The sequence below is a fragment of the Anarrhichthys ocellatus genome, unplaced genomic scaffold, assembly GCF_004355925.1.
Source record: "Anarrhichthys ocellatus isolate YVR2014 unplaced genomic scaffold, GSC_Weel_1.0 scaffold1115, whole genome shotgun sequence".
In the NCBI taxonomy this organism is placed as follows: domain Eukaryota; kingdom Metazoa; phylum Chordata; class Actinopteri; order Perciformes; family Anarhichadidae; genus Anarrhichthys; species Anarrhichthys ocellatus.
In genome coordinates, this window is record NW_022281089.1 from 1 (window position 1) to 13466 (window position 13466).

At 42.5% G+C, this 13466-nt stretch overlaps 1 pseudogene; it reads left to right on the top strand.

The window, feature by feature from the left end:
• Positions 1 to 1140: 1140 nt before the first annotated feature.
• Positions 1141 to 12896, top strand: LOC116377311 (netrin-G2-like; annotated as a pseudogene).
• The last annotated feature ends 570 nt before the right edge of the window (positions 12897 to 13466 follow it).

The window sequence follows — 13466 nt, forward strand, 5'->3', positions numbered from 1 at the left end:
ACACACACACACACACACACACACAGCAGATTAACACGCACACAAACATACATACACACACACACACCCACACACCTACACGCACAGACACACACACACACCTACACACACAGACACACCACCCGAATCCAACAAGTGATAACAAGAGAACAAGTGGATACTTATTGAGGATGTTATATATCTTATATACTTATATAATGTATATACTTATATACGTCTTTACTTTGATACCATCTGTTGGTAGAAAACAGGAAGAAGACGACATCAACAGACTGACGGCTTTCTAGACTTCGTATACTGGATCAGTTATTAAATAAACATGTAAAACCTCCATATATTCTTATATATATATATATATATATGTATATATGTATATATACTGTATATATATATATATATATATATATATACACAGTATATCGGTTCAGTACGATACAGTGGTGCCACGGTTCGGTACGGTTCGGTACGGTTTCAATGCAGCAAAAAAGCAGAAAAGCCAAATCCTCTCTGGTGAGACTCAAGGGGGCGTGTCTGAGTTGATTCTCTGTTTGGGCTTTTGTTTTCTTTTACAAAGCAGGAATGATGGTCTGGAGAAATGGGCTGGTGAAGGAGTAGTGTCACGGGGCTCAATAGTATTCAGCATGTTGGTGCAGCCTGGTTTATCACTAGAGGAGGGATGAACCTTTAACCTGTTTGAATCAGGAGGGAACAGATACCGAGACACTGCGGGAGAGTTTGTAACCAATATCACGTGACTATTCACGTACACTGGGTTGATGGTGCCGGTGTAAACAGGAAGTAGATTGGTTGCTTACTTAAAATAATATGACAGAGTAATAAAGTAGTCTTTAATAATGAAAGGTCGTGTTTGATACTTAAGATCTTCTCTAAAATCTTCCTCTATAAACTCAAACAGACAGTTCGTGGAAAGTTTTAGAAGTTTTATTTTTCAGACTTAGTACCGTATTGTACCATGTAGTACCACATACTACTCATTTAAAATTACAACCTCAAACTGCTTTTTCTGTATCAAATTCTATCCACTTGAACATCTCACTGACAACATGAGAACATTTAAAAAGAGGAAAACATCTCCTCAGTATTTGACCTCTGGGTTCTCTGTGTGTTCTCGTTCTGCAGGAGAACCCGTACCTGTGCAGCGATGAGTGTGATGCCTCCAGCCCCGACCTGTCTCACCCTCCTCAGCTGATGGGAGACAGGGAGAGGGGGGGGGCTGATCACCTACTGGCAGACGGTCACATGGTCACGGTATCCTGAACCCCTATTGGCCAACATCACTCTGTCCTGGAACAAGAGCCTGGAGGTTGTGGACGACATCGTCGTCACCTTCGAGTACGGCCGACCGACTGGCATGGTGCTGGAGAAGTCTATGGACAAAGGTGATTGGTCCTGGGGGGTCCAATGAACACCAGCTGGTACCAGCATGTGGGGGGAAGGGGGGGGTCGAGTCGGTCCAATGAACACCAGCTGGTACCAACGTGAGATCTGGTCTCTGATCTGGATCAATACAAACAAATAATCCCACATGTTGAAAGTTCACTTGATTGAGCCTATTCCTGTTAAAGCTAAAGCTGCCCTTCAAAATAAAAGCTACAGACGAGCCAACAACAGCACCACTTCAGGAGACTCTTGGGGACCACTGTGCCCTGGGAGGTGACTAACAGGTGTAGTTGAGCTTACAGTAGTGCATTATGGGTACTGTCATATACATGTACTACCTGGTAGTACTGTCATGTTCCCTCCAGACACTCTGAATGATGTGTTAGTACCTGGTAATACTACTACCCTAACTACCTGGTAGTAGTATTACCAGTACTACTACTAGTAGTACTTGATGTTGGACTATAGAAATAGACTTGATTTTGACAGTACTACCTGGTAGTACTATCTGGTAGTACTACTACAGAATCTGACGGGGCTTCACAGACCCAAACCAGAGAAAAGTACACGGACCAGTACTGAGCCACGAGGATGCCAAATCCACATGTGACCAGTACGTGGTTGGTTACTGGTAACTGGTAATATGAACCATGTTACCTGGTAATATGAACCATGTTAACTGGTAATATGAATCATGTTAACTGGTAATATGAACCATGTTACTGGTAATATGAGCCATAATAACCAGTATTTGTGTTGCAGGTGTCACGTGGCAGCCGTATCAGTTCTACGCTGACGACTGTCTGGAGGTGTTCGGTATGGTTCCTAAACAGGTCTCAGACTTAGCACCGAGTAACTTAACCCGGGTCATCTGTACCGAGCAGTACTCCCGCTGGGTCGGAGCCAAGGTGGGTAACTGGTCTTGACACTGGTCATACTGGGAACCAGATAACACTAATGAGTTTATAGAGTGTTATTTAAATGATATGAGTCACTGAGAATAGAGATTGAACAATAAGCAGAATCAATGGAGGACAAACATGTCAGCTGGCTGTCATGGTTCCACCAACAGGAGGAGAAGATGATGGTTTTCGAGGTGCGAGCTCGGTTCGGGGTGTTTGCAGGTCCAAAGCTGATCAACATGGACGCCCTGTACACCCGGATGGAGACCACGAAGGGTCTGAGAGACTTCTTCAGCTTCACCAACCTCCGACTGAGACTCCTCCGCCCGGCTCTGGGAGGGACCTACGTCCAGAGAGACAACCTGCTCAAATACTTCTACGCTATTTCTAACATCGATGTACCTGCAAGGTATGTACAGACTAACAACCAGCTACACCTGAGAACACCTGAGAATACCTGAGAACACCTGAAAACTCCTGAGAACACCTGAGAACACCTGGTGTGTCTTTGTGTGTTTCCTGCAGGTGTAAGTGTAACCTGCATGCGTCTCAGTGTTTGTTACGTGATGCGACGCTGCAGTGTGACTGTGACCACAACACAAGTGGACAAGACTGTCAGCTCTGTGGACCAGGGTTCAAATCCCGCAGCTGGAGACCAGGATCATACCTGACGCTGCCCAAAGGCACTGCCAACACCTGTAAGTACCAGAACACACACACACACACACACTGCCGACACCTGTACCTGTCAGACAGCACACACACACACACACACACTTGTATGTACTGAACACACCACATTTACTCAGAGATCAGTTGGTGGACATCAGACAGAATAAAACAGTAACATGTGTCTCTTTCAGGTGAGACAGCAGAAACAGCAGCCAGTAAGTACTGTTCACCTGTTTACCTGTTCACCTGTTTGTCACGTTCCATTTAATCCCCACCTCCTCCTTCACTAATGTGGTTAGTGTTGCATCATCATGTACAAATACTAAAATACAACAACACAGTAAATTAAATCAGGTGGAACTGAAATACTCAAATGAATGTCAAGACTGATTGGTTGTATTACATCATCAAATCCCTCGCTCTGATTGGTCACATGAGTGGTCAGTTAAATGGTGCATTCTGGGAGAAACATCTGAGTTAATCTGTCGTTTAGAGCAGTGTTTTTCAACCTTTTCTGAGCCGCGGCACATTTTTTACATTACAAAGATCCCGCGGCACACCAACAACCAAAAAAGTTACAAAATGACACCTTTTAGCATAATACTGCATATCTGCCATGGTGTCAAAGTCAATCACAGAGAGGGACAAAATTAAAAATTGGGACTACGTTGAGGGCCAAATAGAGTCACCATCTAATAAACAGGATAGAAGGGATATTGGACAAAGTGCAAAAAGAATACATGTTGAGGTAGGCCACATTATTTTATGCATACGTACCAGAGCCAGATGTTTGGCATCTTTTCTTGGCTGCCAGTTCATTAATATCTGGGGTTAGGTTCTGTGGAAACCCTCAAGATGGAGTGAAGGTGTGTGTTAAGGCATTGTTTTGGGGGTGACACTTGGAAACTGTGCAGCGCCCTCAGAGTCACACTTTGCCTTGAGTGTCATTACACTGGAGGTCTATCAGCTCCACAGGTGCTCTTTCCACTTCAACTGCAAACGGATTGCTGAGCAGTTCAGATTTAAATTGCTGAGCTGCAAAGTCGGCAAATCTCCGAGTGATCTCTGTGCCAAGTGCACCCAGTTTATCAGCAACATGCGCAGTCGGGAACACATGGAGACTTTTACTGCATCGCACATGTCTGTGATCATACATGTCTGTGATCACACGTCCCTGTCCCTGAAGCTGCAGGTTTAGCGCAGTGAGTTGCTTCGTTATGTTGCACATAAAGCCAGCTCACATCGCCACTTCTCGTCCCGGAGCTCTGTGGTGTGGCGGGCCAGTTATGATAAACATATATTTTCTGGCGGGCCGTTGTACCGAGGGCCGGATATATGCTGACAATTGAATGACAAGTCTCTCAATGTGTTGATCCTTACTCGGCATTTCATCTGGGTTATTTTGTCCAGGGCCCAGTTCAGAGTCTGTATTTTTACTTTTCAAATATTTCTCCATCGCTGTTCGTCTCGTCACCGCAACCTCTCCCATCATTTCATTCTACTGTCCTCCATTAACACGTCATTACTGCGCTACCTACTGCCACCCACTGGCACGGAAGAGTATTTATTACTTAGCCAGACACTATGTTGCAGCTCAGACGCTCAACAATGGCAAAGTATTTGCAACAACTAAATCATATTTTTTTGGACTCATTAAGTGAAATTGGACATTTTCCCACGGCACACCTGACGATCTCTCACGGTACACTGGTGTCTGGTTTAGAGACAAATGGTGTGTGTTTAATCTGTGTTAGTCAGTTTTACCTTGTAAATCACCTCACACTCACAAACACATACACACACACATACACGCACACACAATCACAAACACAGACACACATACACACACACATACACACTCACAATCACATACACACACACACTCACAAAAACATACACACACACACACTCACAATCTCATACACATACACACATACACTCACAAACACATACACACTCACAATCACACACACACTCACAATCTCATACACATACACACATACACTCACAAACACATACACACTCACAATCACACACACACACTCACAATCTCATACACATACACACATACACTCACAAACACATACACACTCACAATCACATACACACGCACTCACAAACACTTACACACACACTCACAATCACACACACATACACACACACATACACAAGTGATAACAAGAGAACAATCTGATTCTTATTGAGGATCTTATATATCTTATATACTTATATATATCTTATAAATATCTTATATATATATTTTATATACTTATATATATCTTATAAATATCTTATATACTTATATAGATCTTATATATATCTTATAAAGAAAGAAAAGAAACCATTTTTATTGTCATATACATATACACATACACGAAGTTTGCCTTCTGCATTTGACCCATCCCTGTATATAGGGAGCAGTGGGCTGCCATACTTATATATATATTTTATATACTTATATATATCTTATATATCTTATATATATATATTTTATATACTTATATATATCTTATATATCTTATATATATATATTTTATATACTTATATATATCTTATAAATATCGTATATACTTATATAAATCTTATAAATATCTTATATACTTATATATATATTTTATATACTTTTGTTTTTATATACTACTATATGTTAAGTTGATATTCTCGTTACAGACTGAGTGGAATGTGTTTCACTGATTGGCTCGTTGGTTTCAGGGCTCAGTAGACTCCAAAATTAAGTGTTTAAGGCTTGGTGGGTTAGTCTGTGTTTAAATATTCATTGTTATTTATCATTATGTTTGAACTGCTCACACAAACAACTTCAAACTCCACAGTGGGCTTCACTCTGGTTCAGGAGAAAACACCAGAGGATAACTTTGACCTGAGCCTGAGCTCTACAACCCGATAAGATAACATCGTTTGAAGCTGACAGAAACCTTAACAGTGTCATGACACGTGATCTATTTTGAAGTCTACTGCTGGCCTCGTGGTCTGAGTCAGGTTTCTGGGACTTCTCCTATTCAGATTCTAGTAAACTGAACATTTTGCAATATTTCATGTTCTGCAAAGAGTTGAAAGAGTAGAAAGCTGAGATTCACTAAAGAGACGTAACTCTTCTTCTCTGACAGCGGATTCTAACTCAGCAGCATCTGATAGACCTTCTGCCCCATCAGATGGAGTGAATGACACTACTGCAGCTACTACTACAAGTGCTACTACAGCTACTACTACAAGTACTACTACCACTACTACTGACAGTATTATAACTCCTGACACTACTACGACTGACGCTACTGTACGTGATAGTACTACCCCTACTGAGAGTACTACTACTACAGCTACTATAACCAAATATACTACCCCTATTGATAGTACTACTACTACTACTATAACTGAATATACCACCCCTACTGACGGTACTGCTACTACTACTACTATAACTGAATATACTACCCCTACTGACAGTACTACTACTACAGCTACTATAACTGAATATACTACTCCTACTGACAGTACTACTACTACTATAACTGAAAATACTACCCCTACTGACAGTATTACTATGACTGCTACTATAACTGAATATACCCCCCCTATTGACAGTACTACTACTATAAGTGAATACACCACCCCTACTGACAGTACTAGTATAACTGAATATACCACACCTACTGACAGTATTACTACTACTTTAACTGACTATACCACCCCCATTGACAGTACTACTACTACTATAACTGAATATACCACCCCTATTGACAGTACTACTACTACTATGACTGAATATACGAGCCCTACTGACAGTACTACTACTACTTTAACTGAATATACCACCCCTATTGACAGTACTACTACTTCTAACACTATTGACACTACTACCTCTACTCCTGACCTCACAACAACAGACAGATCCACAACTATTTTTATATACATGTTGACTTTTGATGCAGAGTCTACAAGCACAGTGAGTCTTCCTACTGTCACAAATACAGCCAGTACTTCTACTACCACTGACAAATTAAGTATTACTACTGCAGAAACAAGTACTACTAGTGATGTATTTGACACTGACAATGATCTCACCATCAATAGCATCATGACTGATACGAGTTCTAAAACTTACTTCATTAGTACAAGTGATACTGGTGACTTTCTGAAAGCTAGTGTATATTCTACTACTACAACAGTTGACACTGGTACAACAGTTTTTACCACTGTCAGTAGTACTGTTAGTACTACAGATGCGTTTCCAGACTTTAGCAGTACAACAGCACCTACAGTGAACACATCTTCATCCAGCAGTCCAGCTCTGGAGACTGGAGACAAACCAGCTCCCACAGTACCAGACACCACCACTCCCAGTACCACTATTAGCATCTCCAGTTCCACCAGTACTAACAGCCCCACTATCCCAGGCCGCAGTACTGACTCTGAGGTGTCTATTTCTGACCCAGTGACTACGCCCTCTGACTCCACCTCCTCACCAGACAAGAAAGACTCCACCCTCTCTGGGATTGGTACTACGAACTTGATCACCAGTACTACCTTACCTGCTGATGGGTCTACAACATCAACTGGAACACCAACAACAACCATCTCAGAAATAACCCCAGCCGGTGACAGGGCTTCATCTGGAGATACTGCATCCATTGGGTCAGACCCAACCAAACGGGCTGGAGATGCTCCACCCGCAACAGGAGCTAACACAACTTTTCCTGATGTTCCTGTAGACCCTCTGATCAATATACCTCCTCCTGATGTACCACCTGTTGATTTACCTCCTATTGATGTACCAACGGAAGTACCACCTCCCAATGTCCCTCCACCTGAGGAATCACCATCTAATGTATCTCCTCCAGATGTACCTCTTCCCAATGTACCCTCTCCAGATCTGCCTCCTGCAGATGTACCTTGTCCTAATGTACCTCCTTCAGATGTTCGTCTGGATGCTCCCTCCTCTAGGACTCCAGATATCCGGATAGATATATCTTCTCCAGATTTACCTCCCCCTGATGTACCTTCCCCTGATGTAACTCCTCCAGCTGTATCTTCTCCAGATTTACCTTCCCCTGATGTACCTCCCCCTGATGTACCTTCCCCTGATGTACCTCCTCCAGCTGTATCTCCCCTTGGTGTACCTCCCCCTGATGAACGTCCTCCAGATGTACCTCTTCCAGATGTGCCTTCCCCTGATGTACCTCCCCCAGATGTACCTCTCCCTGATGAAAGTCCTCCAGATGTACCTCCACCAGATGTACCTTCCCCTGATGTACCTCCCCCAGATGTACCTCCCCCTGATGAACGTCCTGCAGAGGTACCTCCTCCAGATGTACCTTCCCCTGATGTACCTTCCCCTGATGTACCTCCCCCAGATGTATCTCCCCCTGATGAACGTCCTCCAGATGTACCTCCCCCTGATGAACGTCCTCAAGATGTACCTCCTCCTGATGTACCTCCCCCTGATGAACGTCCTCCGGATGTACTTCCTCCTGATGTACCTTCCCCTGATGAACTTCTTCCGGATGTACCTCCTCCTGATGTACCTCCCCCTGATGAACATTCTCCAGATGTACCTCCTCCAGATGTAACTCCTCCTGATGTACCTCCCGCTGATGCTCCTGAAGAATTATTGTTGCCTCCTTCTGAAGGAGGAGGTGATGCTGTACTAGACATAAGCACCACCAACTTAGATCCATCTGACCCTGCTGGTGATTTGGCCCCTGTTGACTTCAGCTTCCCTTTTCCGGATGATCCAAATTCAGCTGACCCTGAACCAGATTCTGGACCAGTGCCTGTTGGTGATCCTGGGAATGTTCCAGATGATTCCCATCAATCTGTTGTTGTTGCTGAAACAAATTCAGTCGATTCTGGACTGGATTCTGTCTCAGCAGGGCTAGATACACAGGAAGCAGGAAATGGTGGAATGGAATCAACTAGACGAGATTCCCCTGAACCAGATACTACAAGTGCTGGTCTAGATTCTATACCGGATTTTCCTCCAGCAGTAGATGATCAAGGACTAGATTCGTCTGCAGCTCAGATGAAAGGAAAGTCTTCCGGAGAGGATTCAGCTGCCGGTGGACCAGCAGAAGGTTCAGAGTTGGATGAAAAGAAAGACTCTGAACAAGAGGAGATGGGCAAACCAAAAGAGGAGAAAGGTACGGAGAATAAAGTGTACAATATATCTCAGAACACTGGCTGCAAATTCAGACATTCTTTCTTATTTACTTTGAGCTTCATTCTTGAACTTAGAAAAAGAAGCTTAACAAAAAAAATAACAAAAAGTGCAGAAGGTGACATGTCGTTGTTTGACGTCACATATTGTGGCGTTCTTCAGTGAATGGATTTACGCCATTGTCTTGGAGATGAGTTAGTAGTTGTCATGTGACCTCATTATATTTGGCTGAGAGCTTCAGAAAGTTGGACCCTGTCCTGGGTCCAAATATATGTGGATGCTGCACAAATACGAAACAATTTCTACATCAGTAAATGATGTTCACTGTGATAGATTACCGACATCAAGCAGGTCTCAAGTAAGTGCTCATTTATTCTTGGAGGATGTTACACATGAAGTACTGGCAACAATGAATTGATGAGCTAGAGTCTCAATAAAGAGACACAATGCTGAAGAAGATGTATTTTTCTACATGCAACTGAAAACCTGCAGATAGACTCTGTAAACTTGAGTTTCTATCAGAGCAGCTGCAGCAGAAGCAGCTTCACGTGTTGATAAATCAAACAGTACTCAAATAAACTTCTTTCCTACACATTTTCAAATCTTTCCTTCTCTGTTGAACCAAACAGTCACTCAGGCCAAAGAGGAAACAAAAGAAAAAAACAAGGAGAAAGATGACAAAGGCTACGAGAAAAAAGGTAAACATGAAGAAACAGTCGTAGAAGAGCCCCCTACTGGCTAGTAGAGGCTGACCTTATGTGGGAGTATTAGTAGTACAAGTAGCAGTAGTAGTAACAGTACTTAAAATACAAAGACCTGCTGCTCCTCGCTTGTCATGAGTAGCTCAGTAGCAGGTCTGACCCCCGCTGACCTCTACTGCTACATGCCCGTTACAATGGTTACACATATTGTTTTGTTTCCAAGCGACCCAGAAGATTCTGATTCCAGGAGGACCAAAGTTCAGTCAGCTGTCCAAAATTGCCTACGTCACCTTCCAGGGTAAGACCACCTCTGACAGCCTGACCCCCTTCACCTGGTCCCTTTCACCTGTCCTGACCCCCTTCACCTGTCTTGACCCCCTTAACCTGTCCCGGTCCTGGAACAGATTCCATTTCCCTCTTTAAATGGACACCACCACATAAACCAAGTTGTGTTCCTGTTTATTTTATCCACGAACAGCAGATGCGATCGTAAACGGGTTCCTCTCATAGACCTTATTTAAGAAGTGGACCTGGTCACCGTACCGCCACCCATCGGTTGGTGGACGGTTGTTGTGTGGACAGCATTGTGTGGGGGTCGCCACCTTGTTTTTTTTGCACACGTGACACGAGAGGGCGGAGCCAAATACTAACGAACGCTGTTACAAATGTTACAATTCACTGTGATGAAGTGAATTGTAAGTCACAAGAGGTTCAAGTTGAAAGAATACTCACTACAGATGAAATACAAGACACAAACAAACACACACCTGTCTCCTCAGCCTTCATGTTGCTCTCACCTGTCTGTCTGTCACCCGTATGTGGGTGACAGACAGACAGGTGACAAATTGATAATAACACGTTATTATCGATTTAACACATTCATTAATTAATGCTGACAATTATTTTATCGTGCGTTAATGCAGTTTTTTATTGATTATTAAGTGGACATTTTTAACACAAGAACCGGGCAGCGAGCGGTGAACAGCTGTGTTTGTGTGGCGTCACTTCCTGCTGCTGCTGCAACTCTTTATTAGCATAACTTCCTCATGCAGGTTACTGCCATGGTATAGACTACAGGTTCCATGCTTCACCTACATTCCCCTGGGTCCTAAGTCCCTCCATGTACAGCTTCTTATCACCCTCTATGTACCAACGTACATTTATAACAAATACCACACATATTACGGTAATCAGCGTTGCATATGTGTCTGACCAAAATACCAAAAAAAGAAAAAAAGAAATGATGAGTTTTTAAAGTGTTTTTGTTTGTAATATGTATAATAAGCATCATTTAGTTATCACTACTGAGAATTTAACAAACATAAAAACATGACGTAGATAGGTTTGCAGTTTTCAAGGTGTATATTTAAATTGCATCTCTTACACACATGAAGATAAAGTTGTGAACACCGGCTGAATATTTTTAATCAGAATCATTATAACTGTGTTATAACTGCTGCTGTGTAAAGGGAATACTGCTGCTAACAAGAACCTGATGTGTTTAAAGTGTTTACACCAAATGTTATTGACCTTTAGTTCATATAGCAGCACTTTCAAAATAAAAGTGAGCAATACACTACTTTTGAATTCATTATTGAACTTTGCGCATAACAATGAGATTAATCGCGATTAATTGCAAAAAAATCATGCAATTAATCGCGATTAAAAATTGTAGTCGTTGCCCAGCACTAATAAATACACTATGTTGCACACGTAGAAGATAAAACTAAAAACAAAACAGAAAATCATGTTTTATCCCAAATTTAGTTCCAGGAACTCGTCTCCTAGGTAAGTGGAAAACAGAGGAAGCAGGTAAAAGAAAAAGAGCAAACACGATATGATGCAACACTTCACTTCAGTTATGATGTCATATATTACTTGTGAGGTCACGATGCGTGAAGCTGTGTCCAGGTGTTCTGACAGGTGTATCTGTGTCTCTGTCAGACTGCGAGTGTAACGGCCACTCGAACCGCTGCAGCTACATCGACTTCATCAACGTGGTCACATGTGTGAGCTGTAAACACAACACACGAGGTCAGAACTGTCAGTACTGTCGCCTCGGATACTATAGAAACACCTCACTGCCACTGGAGGACGAGGACGTCTGTGTTGGTCAGTAATACACTCACACACGCACATACACACATATACGCACACACAGACACACCCACACATATACACATATACACACAGTGGTGATGATGGTGATAATAATAATGATGATAGTGATGATGATGATGATGATCATCATGGTGATGATGATGATGGTGATGATGATGATGGTGAAGACGTCTCTGTCTGTCCTCAGACTGTGAGTGTGTTGGGAGGGGCAGTGCGTCTCCTCACTGCTCTGACTCTGGTCTCTGTCAGTGTAAAGACGGAGCAACAGGGAGGCGCTGTGACACCTGTCTGCCTGGATACACCTGGAGAGAAGGCGGGGCCAGCTGCACAGGTACATGGGGCTTAAGGTTGAGGTCAGAACCAATCTTGATGTTATCAATAATATTAATAATCAATCCTTGTTGTCCCTCAGTGAACGTGTGTGATGAGGAGCGTTTGATTTGTCAGAACGGTGGAACCTGCGTCGACCTCCAGCGCTGCGTCTGTCCGGACAGCTTCACAGGTAAACACACATCTGTACGATGTCACAGCTCCGGTAATGTGGGCGGGGACTGATGATGTCACAGCTCAGGTGTCATGATGATGTTGTGTGTGCAGGTGCATTCTGTGAGAAGAAGGTCTGTCTTAAAAAGAGCGGTTGCCTCAACAACGCTGGGAGCTCCTCCTCTCCGACCTCACACCTTTACTTGCTGACTCTCAGTCTAATCTCCTACAACCTCCGTTAACCATGCCCACATACCCCGGGCCACGCCCACTGATGACATGTCAGAGCAATGAATATTGAAGAGGATGTAAATGTTTGTTTGAACAGGAAGGGAAATGACACATTGGTCCACCTGGATTCACTTGTGAGGAAGTTTCTTCATCTCCTGTAACGTGTTGAGTCATCACATTTAAAGACTAAATAAATGTGTCTTCACTTTGTGAACCGAGATGAGAAAATAAGAAAAAACTGTGAAGAACGTTTCACATTCAAAGCCTTTTATGTGGATGAATCAGTGCTGATGGTAAATGTAGTCCATTTAAGCCTCAGTATAGTCTCAGCTCACTTCAGTACAGATGTGCCTACATGTACCAGGATGCATTGCGTGTGGATGCAGGAAGAACAACAGGAGAACTCAGCTGTCTGGGTCAATATACTGATAAAATACACTGAGGAACTACATTTCCCATCAACACTGAAAACAGAAGGTGTGTAAACCAACATGAATACTACTAATTATACTATGGACACAAATGTTTCTGTTGTGTTTGGCTGGATTATGTGGATTAATAAATGGCAATGTAATAAAGACAATACTAATATGTATCTATATATATATATCATTATATATAAAGTGTGTGTGTGTATGTTATTGTTTTTCTTCTGTTTTTCTTTTGCTGTAATTTGTTCTTTTTATAAGAAAAAAATAAACTTTTTTTTATTTACGGTCAGTATTGTTTTTACTGGAGACTAAGTATTGTTTTAACTACAGACTAAGTATTGTTTTTACTGCA